Raw genomic sequence first — 15,756 nt, 5'->3', positions numbered from 1 at the left:
TGTGAATCTATGGGTCTCTGTGGTGAATCTATGGGTCTCTGTGTGAATCTATGGGTCTCTGTGTGAATCTATGGGTTTCTGTGTGAATCTATGGGTCTCTGTGTGAATCTATGGGTCTCTATTTGACTCTATGGGTCTCTGCGTGCGAGCCTGTGTGGAGGCCCCTAGGGTTTGAGAGGCGAGCTGGCGCCGTCGAGCACCTGGCCAAGCATGGCAAGTCGGTGGCCTCAAACAGAGACACCGAGACTCGGAGAGGTCTCTCGTCTCACACGGAGACCCACAGATTCGCATAGAAACCCAGAGGCCCACAGCCTCAAATACAGTTGGTAGACTCACATGATGGAGACCCATAGCCTGAAGGAAAGACCCGTAGACTAACATGGAGACCCGTAGACCCGCATGGAGACCCGTAGACTCGCATGGAGACCCGTAGACTCGCATGGAGACCCGTAGACTCACATGGAGACCCGTAGACTCATGTGGAGACCAGTAGAGTCACATGGAGACCCATGGAGTCCTGTGGAGACCCATAGTCACGTGGAGACCCATAGAGTCACGTGGAGACCCGTAGACTCATGTGGAGACCCGTAGACTCACGTGGAGACCTGTAGACTCACGTGGAGACCCGTAGACTCACGTGGAGACCCATAGACTCACGTGGAGACCCGTAGACTCACGTGGAGACCCATAGACTCACGTGGAGATCCATAGACTCACGTGGAGACCCGTAGACTCACGTGGAGACCCATAGACTCACGTGGAGATCCGTAGACTCACGTGGAGACCCGTAGACTCACGTGGAGACCTGTAGACTCACGTGGAGACCTGTAGACTCACGTGGAGACCCGTAGACTCACGTGGAGACCCGTAGACTAACGTGGAGACCCGTAGACTCACGTGGAGACCCGTAGACTCACGTGGAGACCTGTAGACTCACGTGGAGACCCTGTAGACTCACGTGGAGACCCGTTGACTCACGTGGAGACCCGTAGACTCACGTGGAGACCCGTAGACTCACGTGGAGACCCGTAGACTCACGTGGAGACCCGTAGACTCACTTGGAGACCCGTAGACTCACGTGGAGACCCGTAGACTCACGTGGAGACCCGTAGACTCACGTGGAGACCCGTAGACTCACGTGGAGACCTGTTGACTCACGTGGAGACCCGTAGACTCACGTGGAGACCCGTAGACTCACTTGGAGACCTGTAGACTCACGTGGAGACCCGTAGACTCACGTGGAGACCCGTAGACTCACGTGGAGACCCGTAGACTCACGTGGGAACCCGTAGACTCACTTGGAGACCCGTAGACTCACGTGGAGACCTGTAGACTCACTTGGAGACCCGTAGACTCACGTGGAGACCCGTAGACTCACGTGGAGACCCGTAGACTCACGTGGAGACCCGTAGACTCACGTGGAGACCTGTTGACTCACGTGGAGACCTGTAGAATCACATGGAGACCCGTAGACTCACGTGGAGACCCGTAGACTCACGTGGAGACCTGTTGACTCACGTGGAGACCCGTAGACTCACGTGGAGACCCGTAGACTCACTTGGAGACCTGTAGACTCACGTGGAGACCTGTTGACTCACATTACGGCCCACAGACTCGTAGCGGTATCCGTCGGCTCGCACACAGACCCATGGCGACGGGAGGGTGGGAGGGAGCAGCGCGAGAGGGGAGGAGTGCCGCATGTTTTGGACCCATCCCGCGCTCTCTCTCTCTCTGAGTAATTGAAATGACATTTGTGGAAGAGTTTGGGTCGACAGTGACGGCGCTGCCATTTGCTATTCAATTGCCTTCGCGCACGTGTGTTTGTGCGTGTGTGTGTGTGCGTGTGTGTGTGTGCGCGCACGTGTTTGTGAGTGTGTTTGTGCGTGTGTTTGTGCGTGTGTTTGTGCGTGTGTTTGTGCGTGTGTTTGTGCGTGTGTTTGTGCGTGTGTTTGTGCGTGTGTGTGTGCGTGTGTGTGTGCTCGTGCGTGTACTCGTGTGTGCATGTGTGTGCGCGCGTGTGTTTGTGCGTGTGTGTGCATTTGTGGGCGTGTGTGTGTGTGTGTGCGAGTGTCTTGACCAATGCGGGCAGAATTTAATATTCTCACGTGCGTGCCGGCCGCTGTGGCCCATCTATCTTTTTTCTTTTGATCCCCTTCGCTTCTCCCCATCCACTGGCACGAGCGAGCCCACGCCGGGGCCCACCGCCGGGGCCCACCGCCGGGGCCCGTGCCGTGCCGCCGACTCGGCGAGAGCGGTGAACGAGCGGGGTCGCGTGCCCGTGACCCGGCGACGCCGCGGGGGACCGGCTGATCGAGCGCGTCGCTAGCCCCCCATCCCCTGCCCCTCGCCTCCGGTCACTGTGGAGCCCTGTAGACTCGCGTAGAGACCCGCACGATGCGATTGTGGACGTGCGGCGGTGGCACGTAGTAGGTGCCGCCGCGCCGCCGCCGCGTGTCAAGGAGGTGCTGCGCAGGTAGGGGGGGGGGTGGCTGTGCGTCGTCGTCCATACACGAATCAAACGCCGCTGTCGCCACTGACCCCTGTGGCTCCCTCCCTCTCTCCCACCCCCTCCCACCCTCCCTCCCACCCCCTCCCTCCCCCCCACCCCCTCCCTCCCACCCCCCTCCCTCCCTCCCACCCCCTCCCTCCCACCCCCTCCCACCCTCCCACCCCCTCCCTCCCTCCCACCCCCTCCCTCCGCTCGCTCCGGCGCTTCGCGGCGCCATCGCCTCCCGGCTGCCGTGCGATTCCGCTCCGATTCCGTTCTGCTTCTGCCGCGGCGTCTCCACCCGGGGCGGCGGTGGCCGCGGTGCCGGGTGGACTACCCCCCACCCCCCCACCCTCCCACCCCCTCCTCCCCACCCCCCCCGGGATGGAGAGCGTGAGAGTAATCAATCGCGAGCGCCAAGTGAGGAGGAGGGAGGAGGGAGGAGGGAGGCGGGAGGGCCGCCTGCCGACCCGCGCAGAGCGAGCGCGAAGTCAGAAGCGGGAGGCGTCGGGTTTAACCCCTCCCTGGCCGGGGCGACTCTCGTCACCCGCTGTGTCAATCTCTGGATTGCTGTCTGAGTCTGTGGGCCTCTTTGTGAGTCTCTGGGCCTCTGTGTGAGTCTGTGGGCCTCTTTGTGAGTCTGTGGGCCTCTTTGTGAGTCTGTGGGCCTCTGCGTGAGTCTGTGGGCCTCTGCGTGAGTCTGTGGGCCTCTGCGTGAGTCTGTGGGCCTCTGCGTGAGTCTGTGGGCCTCTGCGTGAGTCTGTGGGCCTCTGCGTGATTCTGGGGGCCTCTGCGTGAGTCTGTGGATCTCTGGGTGAGTCTGGGCCTCTGCGTGAGTCTGGGCCTCTGCGTGAGTCTGTGCGTCTCTGTGTGAGTCTGTGGGCCTCTGCGTGAGTCTGTGGGCCTCTGTGTGAGTCTGGGCCTCTGCGTGAGTCTGTGCGTCTCTGTGTGAGTCTGTGGGCCTCTGTGTGAGTCTGTGGGCCTCTGCGTGAGTCTGTGGGCCCCTGCGTGAGTCTCTGGGTCTCCGTGGTGCAATGCGAAGGATCTCCGCACAAGTCTGTGTGGCATCAGCGGTCACGCCTCCGGGCTTCAGCAGTGGAAAAACAATGCCGACCGTGCGGCTCGGTTTGTTGCCGGGGGGTTTGGGGGGTGGGTGCAACCGCACCGGACCCGAGCTCGGCCTTCGCGACGGTTTCGCCCTCCCTTCCCACCGGTCGTCACCGGGCCGAGGCCTCCCGGCTGCACGGCCTCCCGGCACCGCCGCCACCGCCGGGAGGAGAGAAGAGCTCACGACGAGAGGGTGGAGGGGGAGGGGGGGTTAAAGGGGCTCTGAGCCGCGGTTGCGATTGAAAATCCATACTTCATTTGTCGGAGAGCGGGCGCCGTGTCTATGAAACATTAATCACACGTGCAGCGCCACCGCAGCCTCGGCTGGCGGCGTGCGCCCCGGCGGAGAATCGATTGGGCGGTTTTTGTGCCGGAGGGGAGCGGGAGGGGAAGGGAGGGCAGCGGAGGGCAAGGGGATGCAGAGGGGAAGGAGGGGAGGGCAGGGGAAGGAAGGGGACAGGAGGGCAGGGGAAGGGTGGGTAGGGCAGGGGTGGGGAGGGCAGGGGCGGGGAGGGCAGGGGTGGGGAGGGGCAGGGGTGGGTAGGGCAGGGGTGGGGAGGGCAGGGGTGGGTAGGGCAGGGGTGGGTAGGGCAGGGGTGGGGAGGGCAGGGGTGGGTAGGGCAGGGGTGGGGAGGGCAGGGGTGGGGAGGGCAGGGTGGGGAGGGCAGGGGTGGGTAGGGCAGGGGAAAGTAGTGAAAGGGGGTGGTAGGGCAGGGGAAAGTAGTGAAAGGGATGGCAGTGGAGGGCAGCGAGGGGAGAGAGGGTGCAGGGCAGTAGAGGGGAGAAAGGGGAGGGGAGTTTAAGGGGTGGCTGGCAGAGGAGTGCGAGCGAGGGGACGGCGGTGGAACGGAATGGAGGGCAGAGGGGAGTGGGGGGCGAATGGCAGGGACTTGGGGGTTGAGGAGGGGGGAAGAGGGGAGCGGGGGGGGGGGCGATCGACGCAGTAATCCAACCCTCGTACGCGGTCTTAAAACAGCCGCCCTGCCGTTAACCCTGCCACCCTGGACCGCGACGTCGAGCGATGATGAGCGGGCGTGCGGTCGCGCTCCGTGGCGCTTGCCGCTGAGCGCTAAGCGGGCCGTTTGCGGCGGTTCCGTGGATTTGAAAGACACGCCGTGTGGCAAGTCGCGTTTTGTTCGTTCTGACCCCCCGGCGAGGAAGTCAAAGAGGACCGGGATATGGGGGGGGGGTGGTGGGGGGCCGTCTCGGTGCTTGCAACGAGTGACGCTTTGGCGCTCGCCCCCCCCCAAAAAAAAATCAATCGCTAAATGGAAATCGGAACAAATCAACTAACGCGTGGCGGCGAACGTGTTTTGACAACGCACAGCCCTGAGACATGGCGAGGGCGGGGGTGGGGTGACGGGGGAGAGGGGAGGGAGGGTGGGGGATTGGGGGGGTGGCGAGGGGGAAGGGGTGGGGGATTGGGGGGGTGGAGGGGGGAGATGGGGGAGAGGATTGGGGGGGTGGAGAGGGAGGAAGGGGTGGGGGATTGGGGGGGTGGAGAGGGGGGTAAGGGGTGGGGGATTGGGGGGGTGGAGAGGGGGGGAAGGGGTGGGGGATTGGGGTGGTGGAGGGGAGAGAAGGGGGGTTGGGGGAAGGATTTCATCCAGCAGTGTATTGCTCCATGCACAGCCTTGCCTGAGTCAATGCGCTGAGCGGTGGGCAGCAGAGCAAACAACCCGCTGTTGTACTCCACTTCTGTGGTCCCCACGTCTTGTGCTCTCCGCGTTCACTAAAACCGGCACTGGCCAGCACACGGTCGAGTATGGTCGAACACCACCCCGCGACCCGCACGGCCTGGGGGTAGGCCTTCATCCAGCAGTGGATGACAGGCCCGCTTTCGCGCGGCGCATACTGGTCACACCAACCTCGCTCTTTGATTCGTTCGCTCGCTCGATCGTTCGCTCGCTTACCGTTCAGTAAATCGCACCACTTCCTCGCCACACTGAACGTCACCTCGCGTATCTCTCTGCTCCTTCCCCGCTCGCTAACAGCACTTGCCCCAACAGTCTGCTGAGGCTATGCGACGGGGATCTTTGTCTTTGTGGGTATATATCTCGCCCCCCCCCCCTCCTACTCTTTCGGCAGGCTAATCCCGGGTTGCAGGCCGAGCACCGGGTCGCCTTGTGCCACACGGGGACAGCTGCCACCTGGGTGGGGGGGGGAGGTGTATGGGGGGGTGTGGGGGGGTGTTGGGGGTGGGGGGCGTTGAGGTGGAGTGGTGCCCCCTGAATGTGTAAGGCCATTCGGGCCGCCGATGCATTCAAGCGAGCGCCGTGTAAATGCGGTGTTATTATCGATGACTAATATTGGGTCGGTGACCACCCCCCCACCCCCCACCCCAGTAATATTTGATCACCACCACGCCCGGCTCACCACATCGAGTGTTCTCCTTCGCATCTCGCCGTGCGAGCCCGCGGCTGCTGCCGGCCGTGTCGCCGCCTACCCCGGCGGACGCGGCGCATCCCGGGGACGCATCCTGCGAGGATTTAAACCCCCCCCACCTCCCCACCCCCACCCCTGCTGGCGGTCACCTCTAATTAAACGTTAATTAGACGCCACGCTCGGCTCCTCCGCCAAAGCTTCCCGACGCATGCCAATGAGCGGTGGTGGTGGGGGTGGCGGAGGGAGGGAGGGAGGGAAGGTGACGGGAAGGTTTTTCTTGCCGCTTCTGCAGCGACTGAGCGGCTCGCCTTTTATATTGTTTCTCCCTCCCTGACTGTTTTGGTGATTATAATTGGCTAAGTGTGATGGATGAAGGTCTGTGTGCGTGTGTGTATAACGATAGCGGGGAGCGGCCGTGCAGCGTTAGCGCTGCGCTGCAAACCCGGCGACCCTCGTTAAATTCCCGGCATCACGGCTCGGATGAGCACCTGGCGCGATGTGTGAACATCGCCGCTGGGGAGACAAAGACGGCCGCGTGGGCGTGGTGCCGGCCAACCCCACCCCCCTGAGTTTAGCACGTAGGAGTAGTAGGCTTTCGCGACCAATGTCATCCACAATGCTTTTTTTTGTTGGGTTAGATAGCGTAAATATGAATGTCGTTAAACCCGCCACCACCCGACACAGCCAAATCGGTGAGGGGCTTGTCACGTAAACGGAACGCGTCAGCTCGTTACTAGCGCAGCACGCACCGGTCGCGTGTTGGAGAGCAGGTCGACAACATTTGTGTGCCGGTGCCGTGCGCCGGCCTCCGTAGGCGCTGCTCCGCCAACAGCACTCGCCTCCAACGATCCGTCGAGGCTATCGGGGCGTGGGTGCTTGGGGGATCTTCGTCTCGGCGCTAGAAACCCACTTGGCCATGCAGCTCACGCGGCGACCGCTGGCCGGCGGCCGCCTTCTCTGCCCGCTGAGCGCCACCGCGCAAACCACGCGGCGCTCCGTGTGGTCGCGCGCCGCTTCGCCCTGAGCCGTGTTAGCGGCAACGCACGCGGGCGGACGCCGCCGCCCACGCCGCGGCCTCGTCAATTACACGTGGCCCACGGCACGCCACGTGGCCCACGGCACGCCACGTGGCCCACGGCACGCCACGTGGCCCACGGCACGCCACGAGGCCCACGGGAGGGGGTGGGGGGGGACGGACCCATGGGGCTCACGGTGGCTATGAGATGTTAACTACCTCGCCTGGTGTGCAGGAGGTTGTGGGTTCGATCCCAACCCTGGAGCTTGCGTGTCTCTCCCGTGGCCGCGTGGATTTTTATCCGCGTCCTCAGGTTTGTCCCTCCACGTTTAGAATCGACGCGTCACGCCTGCATCGTCCTTTGGCTGCAATAAATTTCCACGCGATGGTGTTGAAGCCTCTTCGTTGAGCAGTCGTTTGTGATGGCCAGGTGGTCGCTTCAGAAAAATTTCGCCACGTTAGTTCACGGGGGCCGCGTTGACCCAACGGTGGGTTCCCGTCGGGTGCCGTGTCGTAGCATGTGAGTGAGCGGAGCGGCCGTCCCCCTTCCGTGCGATTGGCACGCTGTGGACACCTTCTGCCGCACTAATCGGGTACCTAGGAGGATGGGAAGGTGTGTGGGGAGTTGGGGGCGACCGGCCTCTTGGCGTGACAGAGTCGGCCGACGTGTTGTTGACGTGTTGCTCGCGTGTTCTTGTTGACGTGCGTTACCTCCCGTCAGGTAACACAACAAGAACACCGTCTTATCCCGGGCGGCTCGCACCCAGGATTCAGTCCCAAAGGTCTCGGTGATATCGGCTCTCTGACCTCCGAGCCGCCCTCACTGCGTTCCCCATTGCAGGCGTTGTGCCTCTTGTCCCCACCTCCCCCCCCCCACCCATTTGCTTCTACATCCCCCCACCTCCACCTCTCCCCACCTCCTCCCACCATCACTCCCCCCCCCCCACCACTTGCCTCCACCTATCTCCACCTCCCCCAACTCCCCACACCTCCCCCAAACACCACTCATCCTCTCCCCCCCACCACCACCACCACCTGCCTCCACTCCCCCTCCCACCACCTCATCCCCCCACCTTCCCCCCCACCATGACTTACGTCACCCCCCACCGCCACCTACGTCCACCTCCCCACCACCTCCCCCCACCGCCACCTCCCCTCCCACCTCCCTCCCTCTGCCTCCCAGCCCATTCGTCGAATCAAACAAACGAGAGAGAGTGAAAGTGGCGCAACCTGAGAAGGAGGCCGTGGGCTGTAAACAATCAATTAGGTGGTGGTGGGGGGGGGGGGGCTGCTGCATTAGCCGCTGACAGCCGGAGTCAGGCCGGTCACTGAGGGCGGTGGGGCTGCTTGGAGGCCATCGAGGGACCGTGAGCGATGATGAGATCACGTGACGTCCGCACCGCCCGCCCCAGCTAGACGGGAAATTGATTCCGCGTTCGAGAATTCAAAATCGTGTTCATCACCATCACCATCAGCGTCGTCGTCAGCGTGAGCGTCTCCGTCGGTTCTTTTCGAGCTGCGTTTTGCGTTTGGTTTAACGCGCTGTAGGACTTTCGCGACCGATGTTGTCCATAAGAGAGGTTCTTGGGTTAGATCGCGTAAATATAATTGTTGAATGTTGTGGGTTTTACTCTCCAACACACCGGTGTGTGCCTGTACTCGTAAAGAATTGGCCACGTTCTGTTTACGTGACAAACCCTTACTGATTAGCTGTGTCGGGTGGTGGCGGGTTTTATCGACGCAACATTGAGATTTTTGTGTTTAGTTTGACATCCTTACCCGCCCCCAACACGCCCCCAACACGCCCCCTTCGCACCTCCGATCAGCAAGAATTTCAACATGCGTTACGTACAGCATGCACCGTACGTCATCGGCCGCGGTCGGTCCGCTGCTGGACGCAGGCTCGCCCCGAGTCGCCCACCGCCGTCTCCCGCCTTGTGCTGCGTCTCCGCGGGCACAGGCACAGGCACGGGGTGGGGGTGTCGGAGGGCGGGGGCCCACGGTCGGCGTGGTGGTGGGGCGCTGGGCTGGCAGCGGCAAACATTTATGAAACCTGCCCAAATTAATTTCCACCGGAGTTGGGATGGATCCCGGCGGCCGCTGGGCCCGCGAGCCGCTCACCGTTACACCGCCGTGACGCGGCGGCTGCGGCCGCCCCCCCCCCCGAAGCATCCGTGGACGATGGCCGGCCTGCGCAAAGTTCGTTCAGCCACGGCCGTCTGCCGTGCTGCGAGAGGCCTCTTGCGACCAGGGAGGAGGAGGCTTTTGGTACAGCAGCCGCCCTCTTCCGACAACTCCTTGCCGCCCCCCCCCCTCCCCGAGCCCAGCAGTCTCCCCCTCCCTCAGCAGCCCCCGCCTCCCTTCCCCCAAGAAAGTCACGTGACTAAAGACGTTTGCCTATCTCATCTCACGCAGCAGCGGCCCTTTGGCTAAGCCGTCGAACAAAGACGGTCGGCGCGTCGCGCGGCGCTTTCGGACGCGCTTCCGCGGCCGTCTGGAACGCTCTTCCGTTCCGGATATCGGGAAGCCACTGGGAGCTGCGTACTTTTAAGTCGCCAGCTGGATTGACAAATTAACTTCTTTAAAGCTGCTTTTTGTGTGCAGTTTGTTGTCTCTTCCCCTGCCCGCACCTCCGATTAGCACGGTTGGCTACGCACGGCGCGAAAGAAGTTCAATGTACATACATTGTTTTGTTTGTTGTCCTTTCCCCCGCCTGTACCGCCGTTTAGCGCGCGCGGTTACGTACGGTGGCGCGGAAGAAGTTCACCGTACAGCCGGCGATGGGGCCTGGCGGGTCGCCCGCTCGCACTTCGAATCCGGCAGGGCGACCCGGTTATTTTCCGAGGTTGTGCGCGTATTAAAAAGTGGCAGCACCACGACGCGCCCGTCCGCTTCGCTAACAGCGGACGTTTCAGATCCCGCGACGTCGTTTGAAATCGGTCGGCCGCTGTGTGCCAGCGCGTCACGGTTTAAGTTTGCCGAATTTGAGCATTTTTTCACGTTCTGCAGATGTAGATGCCACTGGTTCTTCACGTTCTGCAGATGTTGATGCCACTGGTTCTTCACGTTCTGCAGATGTAGATGCCACTGGTTCTTCATGTTCTATAGATGTAGATGCCACTGGTTCTTCGTGTTCTGCAGATGTAGATGCCACTGGTTCTTCACGTTCTGCAGATCTAGATGCCACTGGTTCTTCGTGTTCTGCAGATGTAGATGCCACTGGTTCTTCACGTTCTGCAGATGTAGATGCCACTGGTTTTTCACGTTCTGCAGATGTAGATGCCACTAGTTATTCACGTTCTGCAGATGTAGATGCCACTGGTTCTTCGTGTTCTGCAGATGTAAATGCCACTGGTTCTTCGTGTTCCACAGATGTAGATGCCACTGGTTCTTCATGTTCTGCAGATGTAGATGCCACTGGTTTTTCATGTTCTGCAGATGTAGATGCCACTAGTTATTCACGTTCTGCAGATGTAGATGCCACTGATTCTTGACGTTCTGCAGATGTAGATGCCACTGGTTCTTCATGTTCTGCAGATGTAGATGCCACTGGTTCTTCGTGTTCTGCAGATGTAGATGCCACTGGTTCTTCACGTTCTGCAGATGTAGATGCCACTGGTTTCTCATGTTCTATAGATGTAGATGCCACTGGTTCTTCGTGTTCTGCAGATGTAGATGCCACTGGTTCTTCACGTTCTGCAGATCTAGATGCCACCGGTTCTTCACGTTCTTCAGATGTTGATGCCACTGGTTCTTCGTGTTCTGCAGATGTAGATGGCACTGGTTCTTCACGTTCTGCAGATGTAGATGCCACTGGTTTTTCACGTTCTGCAGATGTAGATGCCACTAGTTATTCACGTTCTGCAGATGTAGATGCCACTGGTTCTTCGTGTTCTGCAGATGTAAATGCCACTGGTTCTTCGTGTTCCACAGATGTAGATGCCACTGGTTCTTCATGTTCTGCAGATGTAGATGCCACTGGTTTTTCATGTTCTGCAGATGTAGATGCCACTAGTTATTCACGTTCTGCAGATGTAGATGCCACTGGTTCTTGACGTTCTGCAGATGTAGATGCCACTGGTTCTTCATGTTCTGCAGATGTAGATGCCACTGGTTCTTCGTGTTCTGCAGATGTAGATGCCACTGGTTCTTCACGTTCTGCAGATGTAGATGCCACTGGTTCTTCACGTTCTGCAGATGTAGATGCCACTGGTTCTTCACGTTCTGCAGATGTAGATGCCACTGGTTCTTCACGTTCTGCAGATGTAGATGCCACTGGTTCTTCACGTTCTCCAGATGTAGATGCCACTGGTTATTCACGTTCTCCAGATGTAGATGCCACTGGTTATTCACGTTCTGCAGATGTAGATGCCACTGGTTCTTCACGTTCTGCAGCTGTAGATGCCACTGGTTCTTCGTGTTCTGCAGATTTAGATGCCACTGGTTCTTCACATTCTGCAGATGTAGATGCCACTGGTTCTTCACATTCTGCAGATGTAGATGCCACTGGTTCTTCACATTCTGCAGATGTAGATGCCACTGGTTCTTCACATTCTGCAGCTGTAGATGCCACTGGTTCTTCATGTTCTGCAGATGTAGATGCCACTGGTTCTTCGTGTTCTGCAGATGTAGATGCCACTGGTTCTATGCCACTGGTTCTTCACGTTCTACAGATGTAGATGCCACTGGTTCTTCGTGTTCTGCAGATGTAGATGCCACTGGTTCTTCACGTTCTGCAGATGTAGATGCCACTGGTTCTTCACGTTCTGCAGATGTAGATGCCACCACCGCCATCTATTGCGCGGCGGTTGAACTTACGACTCTCGGTCCGAACGGGCAACTGGACGTACGGGGGACAGGTTTGTTCGCATCTCTGAAAGTTCGTAAGTCGTGTGTTCGTAAGTAGAGGAGTCCCTGTATCCGAATATATCATCGTCATCACCATCGTCATCATCACGATTACGATACCGATAGACTTTGATACAGGGGGTCCGGCAGCCTGCAGTCGGCGTGCGCGGACCCTTTGAGGCACTGCTTTGCGAAGTCATTCATTGAGGAACCACACCGACCATCTTTGCCGTCGTCAATATTCGCCACGTCGCATTGCGCGGCTCTTGAAATATCGGTTAGGTTTTTTTTGTTTTTACGACCGAATTCGAAAAAAAAATGCTGCCTCCTCATTTTATTGCAGTTTGCCGGGACCCCACCCCCTCCACCCACTTTAAAAAATGTTTCTAAATCAAAACCGGGGACTAAATCTGAAGCCGCCGCACCCGTCGACGGGACGCGAGATAAATGGACGTGGCCCTCGACGAGCAGGCGGACGCGGGAGCGCGACGGCGAGCGAGAAGCGCGCCGCCGGCGGTCGTGCGAGACGGGCTCTCGTGTCGGCCCGCGGGGGAGGTCGTGTGATTCATCGATGGGGGAGGGGGGGTGAACTGGGGGGGGGGGGGGGTAGGCGTTGGCGCGTCGTAAATCCCGGGCGTGGAGCGGGCGAGCGACTGCGCGAGCAGGGTTGAGCGTTTGTGCGCACGAGTGAGAGAGCGGGCGGGCGGGCGAGGAGATGAGCGGGCGGGCGAGCAAGCGAGCGAGTAGGTGAGCAAGCAAGTGGGCGAGTGGGTGAGCAAGCAAGCGGGCGAGTAAGTGAGCAAGCTAGCGGGTGAGCGGGCGAGTAGGTGAGCGGGCGAGTAGGTGAGCGGGCGAGTAGGCGAGTGGGTGAGCAAGCTAGCGGGCGAGTAGGTGAGCGGGCGAGTAGGCGAGTAGGCGAGTAGGTGAGCGGGCGAGTAGGCGAGTGGGTGAGCAAGCTAGCGGGCGAGTAGGTGAGCGGGCGAGTAGGCGAGTAGGCGAGTAGGTGAGCAAGCAAGCGGGCGAGTGGGTGAGCAAGCAAGTGGGCGGACAATGCAGCCGCTTAAGTAGGTCCCCTCGGCAGCCGTGTTTGGCAGCGGCGCCCATCGAACGCAGGCGCGTGTCCCCGGCCCTCCCATTCGCATGTGGGGCACGTGCACGGTCAGCAGAACCGGCTCGCCGGGGAGAAAATGCGCTCGACGCAGGACGGCGGGGGGCGGGCGGCACGCGAACGGCGATCCAGTACATTCCGTGGACACGCCGCGGACGTTACGGCGCGCGAGCGCACACACACACGCACACACACACACGCACACACACACGCACATGCACACACGCACGCACACACACATGCACACACACACGCACACACACATGCACACACACACGCACACACACACACACGCACACACGCGCACACACGCACGCGCACACACGCACACACACGCACACACGCACACACACACGCACACACACGCACACACACACGCACGCGCGCCGATGAAATAAAATATACCCGTTTGTATATATTTTTTCAGAAATTAATTGGTGACGCTGCTGCTGATGCTGCTGCTGCATTGGCAGCAGTGGTGCACAGGGTCACGAACCCCCCTTTCCATCCCCGTATCCGAGACGTCTGCAAGGAGCTGGTGCAGGGTTGCGGTGGTGGGTGGTTGCGAGTGTCCCCCGTTCACCGCCGCATGCCGGAACGCGCGTGCGGGCGGGCGGGCGGGCGAGCGAGCGGATCGCCGTTAATTTGATTCAGAGCGGCGTAGCGGTGGCGGTAGCGGTAGCAGTAGCGGTAGCGGCGGCGGTTGTTTTTGTGAGCACGTTGTTACTCGCCGCCGAGAACCGTAGCGACACGACCGCCGGCACTGTCCGATAGCTGGCGCCGACACTGTGCCACGTGCCCACCGCACCCCCCGCCCCCCACCTCCGCGTGGCCTTTTGCTTCCGATTCTGTTCCAATGACGATGATGGATCCATAGGAGAGGGGCATTTGGGTGAGATTGCGTCAGTTTTAACGTGGTGCCGTTAAACCCGCCACCGCCGCCCGACACAGCCGAATCAGTAAGGGGTTTGTCACGCTCCTGGGACGGCACGCACCGGTTGTGTGTTGGAGAGTAAACCCACTCCAACATTTACAATTATAGTGTCGTGTGTAGTGTATAGTGTAGTGTTGAGTGTAGTGTATAGTGTAGTGTGTAGTGTACAGTGAGGGGAAAAAGTATTTGATCCCCTTGCTGATTTTGTACATTTGCCCACTGACAAAGGAATTATCAGTCTATAATTTTAATGGTAGGTTTATTTGAACAGTGAGAGACAGAATAACAACAACAAAATCCAGAAAAACGCATGTTTAAAAATGTTATAAATTGATTTGCATTTTAATGAGGGAAATAAGTATTTGACCCCCTCTTAATCAGAAAGATTTCTGGCTCCCAGGCGTCTTTTATACAGGTAACGAGCTGAGATTAGGAGCACACTCTTAAAGGGAGTGCTCCTAATCTGAGCTTGTTACCTGTATATATTTACGCGATCGAACCCAAAAAACCTGCATTATGGATGATACTGGTCACGAAAGCCTACGTGTTAAAGCACCTATGAAGGCTGGCACGGCACACAAGGGGGTGGGTGGCCAGTACCACGCCCGACCGCCTTTGTCTCCCTAGTGGCAATGTTTACACACCGCACCAGGTACTCATTTGCGACTGAGTCGACCTAGGGGAGGCCCGGGACCGGTTCAGATAATCGTCACTGGTGTTGGCCGTGAGCGGGAATCGAACCCGGGTCGCCAGGTTCATAGCGCAGCGCGCTAACCGCTACACTATCGCTCCCCACACACAGACACACAGACACACACAGACACACACACGCTCGACTTTAAACCCCAGGAATTCCATCACCACAAACACACACACACAAGTGTCCCTGGGTCACCCTCCCATCTAAATCACAATTTGATGCCGAGCAACTTTCACTCGCAATGACTTTTCACATCCATCCTTGTAACTTTTACGCGAGTGCTACATAGTTGCCCTTCATCTGTTTAATGTTTCTGTAACGTACAGTGAGGGGAAAAAAAGTATTTGATCCCCTTGCTGATTTTGTACGTTTGCCCACTGGCAAAGAAATTATCAGGCTATAATTTTAATGGTAGGTTTATTTGAACAATGAGAGACAGAATAACAACAAAATCCAGAAAAACGCATGTCAAAAATGTTAAAAATTGATTTGCATTTTAATGAGGGAAATAAGTATTTGACCCCCTCTCAATCAGAAAGATTTCTGGCTCCCAGGCGTCTTTTATACAGGTAACGAGCTGAGATTAGGAGCACACTCTTAAAGGGAGTGCTCCTAATCTCAGCTTGTTACCTGTACAAAAGACACCTGTCCACAGAGTTCGGTAGATGGGCGGGGGTGGGGAGGGGGTTAAATGATGATGTACACGCACCTACGGCATCGCATTGGGAAAGGGTTCACAGCAGCAACGTCAGCGGCAAACCCAACGCGCGTGTCAGCAGCAGCAGCAGCAACAATGCCGCACGTGCGGGAACGGCCTCGAAAGAAAACGGATATCTTTAAAACGGGGGTGACGTTTCTGGCGATGGACCTCCATCAGCGCACGCACCATTCAAGCAGGGCCGTCGGTCCCGAAGTGTCACCTGTTATATATTTATTTCGTTTCTTCCCCCATTCAAGGCCACGCAGTGTGATTGACAGATGATGTGAGTTTTAAAAAAAAACTCTATATATTTTTTGTTACATTTAATCAGAGCCGCCGTTCTTAAGCCGAACAGAGGGGGAAATCTTCCCTCGTTGTGCGGTTTTATTATTTGCAATAAATTTTTTTTGTTTTGTTTTTCCCGACAGTTATTTAAGCAGGAGAGGTTTTGCGGATTTATGTCCTGCACAC

The sequence above is a fragment of the Petromyzon marinus genome, chromosome 58 (assembly GCF_048934315.1).
Source record: "Petromyzon marinus isolate PM22_M1 ecotype Great Lakes invasive population chromosome 58, UKy_Petmar_22M1.pri1.0, whole genome shotgun sequence".
Lineage (NCBI taxonomy): Eukaryota > Metazoa > Chordata > Hyperoartia > Petromyzontiformes > Petromyzontidae > Petromyzon > Petromyzon marinus.
This window is presented reverse-complemented; position numbering follows the sequence as displayed.